Raw genomic sequence first — 4,674 nt, forward strand, 5'->3', positions numbered from 1 at the left:
ACATGAAAAGGTGTCAACATCATTGGCCATTAGGGAAATGCAAAATAAGAACAAAATGTGATATCACTACACTACAAGTGAGATGTCACTGCAGAATGGCTAAAATAAAAAAACTGTGACAATAGCAAATGCTGGAAAAGACTCAGAGTAACTGGATCACTCATACATTGCTGGCGAAAATGGTAGTCACTCTGGAAAATAGTTTGGCAGTTTTGTAAAAAGCTGCTAGACGTACACTTACCATACAACCCAGTCCTTGGACTTGTGGGCAATTATATTTGCATAAAACTTATATTCACACGAAAATCTGTACAAAATTTTTTGATAACGTTTTCATTTGTAGTAGCAAAATCTGTAAACAATCAAATGCCCTACAGTAAATGAGTGGTTTAGCAATTTTATTATATCCATACTATGGAATATTACCAAAAATAAAGAGAAATAAACTATTGATACATGCAGCAGCTCAGATGACTCTCAAGGGCATTATTCTTAGTGTAAAAAAGCCAACATCTAAAGGACATATACTATATGATTCCATTTACAAAGCATTATCAAAATGACAGAATTATAGAAATAGAGAACAGGTTGGTGATTGCCAGACGTTGGGGTGGTAAGGGGAAGGGCATGGTGTGATCAGAAGGGGTACAAAGGAGACATGTAGAATCTGAGATGTGTGATCAAGTCTGTATCTTCACTGCAGTGGTAGCGCTATAAATCTACACATGTATGAAATGACATAGAGCTATATACACAACTGTCCCAGTATCAAAATCCTGTTTTGATATCATATTATAATTATGTAAGATTGAACCCTTGAGGAAAAATTATGTGAAGGATATTTGAGAACTTTCCCTATTATCTTTGGAACTTCCTGTGAATCTAGAAGTATTTCATAATAAAAAGTTAAAAAATGAAGAAGAAAAAATAAAGTCTATTGTGCAGTGATGTGAAGTTTAAGTGAGCAAATTTATGTACATTTCTCAGCACAGGGCTGGGCATGGAAGATATGCCCAGCAAATGACTTTAATAACAAAGCAAATAATACATTAAAGGCATATTATATTGAGTGGTTAATTGAGCAATCAGTTTATTCATTCAATCATTTGTTCATTTATGTTTTCTCCCAGGTGATACTCAGACTGAATCAAGCCCATCCCTTTATTTTCAGTAAATCACCAAGAATGAAATAATTCCTCCTGGTTTTGAAGTGAAACATTCTGGGGCTTTGGCTAATCTTTTGCTCCAAAATTTCCACCATGCACTGGCATGGTACATGGCAGGTTTCGAAAAGAAATGCTATTTGCTTTGTTTTACTTACTTTGAGGTTGCCTACACGTTCTCTTTCTGCAACTGGCACTGATTGCTGACCAAGGTCTCTCTTCAGTTCCTCCTCATCAGCAAATATATTGCTGGGGCATAAGAGATCAATACCCACTCCCTTGAGAACCTGAGGTTCCAGGGGCTCAGATGTAATTGGGAAAAACAATGTTTGCCAGTTATTTTCTGCTGAAGCAAAGTTAAGCTCTCCAGGGGGAACAAAATTCTTGTTTTAATGCCATCAGGGAGTTTTTGCCCTGCTATGAACAACTTGCTATTAACCTTCTTCCCTCCCTCTCTTTTATTCTTCCACCATTTCTCCCCTCTTTATTTCCTTTCTTCCTGCTTTTATTTCTTCTTAGCCCCAACTTCTCTTTTTCTGGGTGGGTGATGAATAACAAACCAAATGGTAAATTCAGAAGTATGAAAGTGTATAGAGTAAAAACCATGTCCCACTTCAGCCCTTGATTTCTAATCTTCAGTTTCCTTCCCTGGAGATCACCACTGTTACAAGCTCCTGTTCTTCCTCCAGATATACAAGCCCTGCACTGCATTTGAAAACATATTATATTCATATTCTTTATTCACTCCTACAACAAAAGACAACGTATTATTCACATTGCTCAGCCTTCATTTCACTTAATATTTTTGGGTGATTTGTCTCCATCAGTATGAAAAAATAAGCCTCACTCTTTTAAATATTTGTATTATATTTTATTGAACAGTTGCATTTATTAATCAGTTTAATCATACTGTTTCCCCCATTGTTTGACATTTAGATTGTTTTTAATTTTTTACTAATATAAACAATGTTACTGTAAATATTATTGTGAATATATTTGTAGGAATAAAAGGTATTTTGGAGAGGAAACTGAGTAAAGGGTATGATAATGATAACTTTTGCTACTTATCGAGATACCTCAAGAGGCTCTACCAGTGTATACTTCTACCAAATCTAGTGAGTATTTCTCCAAATTCTAACAGATTATTACAAAACTTATATAAAATTGGTTGTTTTTATAGGTGAAAAATAATTTAATTTGTTTTTCCTTTTCTCATATGAGCCAGGTTGGATATCTTTTCATATTTCTATGAAGAATGATTTTTTTTATTTTATGTGAATTAAGTTATATATGTTGCCCTCCGAGAAAGTATTTTGTTTTTAAATTGATATCTTGAATTGCTCCCTTTTTGCCTCATGAAAAAGAATGAGGCAATATTTTGTACTATACACAACATTGCTATAAACTTTATTGTACGTGTTACTTGGTGCAATTATTTTTCATGTATATTGCACTAGTTTCCTGTTCCTATTGCTCCTGTAACAAACTACTACAGAGCAATTGCCACTTCCTCTTACTCAGGCCTAAAATTTTCCAAAGAAGGGCATACAAAACTCAAGTTTTTTTTTTCTTGTTGATTTTTTTCTTTTCATTTATTTATTTATTTATTATTATTATTATACTTTAGGTTTTAGGGTACATGTGCGCAATGTGCAGGTTAGTTACATATGTATACATGTGCCATGCTGGTGTGCTGCACCCACTAACTCATCATCTAGCATTAGGTATATCTCCCACTGCTATCACTCCCCACTCCCCCCACCCCACAGCAGTCCCCAGAGTGTGATGTTCCCCTTCCTGTGTCCATGTGTTCTCATTGTTCAATTCCCACCTATGAGTGAGAATATGCGGTGTTTGGTTTTTTGTTCTTGCGATAGTTTACTGAGAATGATGATTTCTAATTTCATCCACGTCCCTACAAAGGACATGAACTCATCAATTTTTATGGCTGCATAGTATTCCATGGTGTATATGTGCCACATTTTCTTAATCCAGTCTATCATTGCTGGACATTTGGGTTGGTTCCAAGTCTTTGCTATTGTGAATAGTGCCGCAATAAACATACGTGTGCATGTGTCTTTATAGCAGCATGATTTATAGTCCTTTGGGTATATACCCAGTAATGGGATGGCTGGGTCAAATGGAACTTCTAGTTCTAGATCCCTGAGGAATCGCCACACTGACTTCCACAAGGGTTGAACTAGTTTACAGTCCCACCAACAGTGTAAAAGTGTTCCTATTTCTCCACAACCTCTCCAGCACCTGTTGTTTCCTGACTTTTTTAATGATTGCCATTCTAACTAGTGTGAGATGGTATCTCATTGTGGTTTTGATTTGCATTTCTCTGATGGCCAGTGATGGTGAGCATTTTTTCATGTGTTTCTTGGCTGCATAAATGTCTTCTTTTGGGAAGTGTCTGTTCATGTTCTTCGCCCACTTTTTGATGGGGTTTGTTTTTTTCTTGTAAATTTGTTTGAGTTCATTGTAGATTCTGGATATTAGCCCTTTGTCAGATGAGTAGGTTGCAAAAATTTTCTCCCATTTTGTAGGTTGCCTGTTCACTCTGATGGTAGTTTCTTTTGCTGTGCAGAAGCTCTTTAGTTTAATTAGATCCCATTTGTCAATTTTGGTTTTTGTTGCCACTGTTTTTGATGTTTTAGACATGAAGTCCTTGCCCATGCCTATGTCCTGAATGGTAATGCCTAGGTTTTCTTCTAGGGTTTTTATGGTTTTAGGTCTAACATTTAAGTCTTTAAACCATCTTGAATTGATTTTTGTATAAGGTGTAAGGAAGGGATCCAGTTTCAGCTTTCTACATATGGCTAGCCAGTTTTCCCAAGCACCATTTATTAAATAGGGAATCCTTTCCCCATTGCTTGTTTTTCTCAGGTTTGTCAAAGATCAGATAGTTGTAGATATGCGGCATTATTTCTGAGGGCTCTGTTCTGTTCCATGGATCTGTATCTCTGTTTTGGTACCAGTACCATGCTGTTTTGGTTACTGTAGCCTTGTAGTATAGTTTGAAGTCAGGTAGTGTGATGCCTCCAGCTTTGTTCTTTTGGCTTAGGATTGACTTGGTGATGTGGGCTCTTTTTTGGTTCCATATGAACTTTGAAGTAGTTTTTTCCAATTCTGCGAAGAAAGTCATTGTTGCTTGATGGGGATGGCATTGAATCTGTAAATTACCTTGGGCAGTATGGCCATTTTCACGATATTGATTCTTCCTACCCATGAGCATGGAATGTTCTTCCATTTGTTTGTATCCTCTTTTATTTCCTTGAGCAGTGGTTTGTAGTTCTGCTTGAAGAGTTCCTTCACGTCCCTTGTAAGCTGGATTCCTAGGTATTTTATTCTCTTTGAAGCAGTTGTGAATGGGAGTTCACTCATGATTTGGCTCTCTGTTTGTCTGTTGTTGGTGTATAAGAATGCTTGTGATTTTTGTACATTGATTTTGTATCCTGAGACTTTGCTGAAGTTGCTTATCAGCTGAAGGAGATTTTGGGCTGAGACA

This window comes from Pongo pygmaeus, chromosome 9 (genome assembly GCF_028885625.2).
Source record: "Pongo pygmaeus isolate AG05252 chromosome 9, NHGRI_mPonPyg2-v2.0_pri, whole genome shotgun sequence".
Lineage (NCBI taxonomy): Eukaryota > Metazoa > Chordata > Mammalia > Primates > Hominidae > Pongo > Pongo pygmaeus.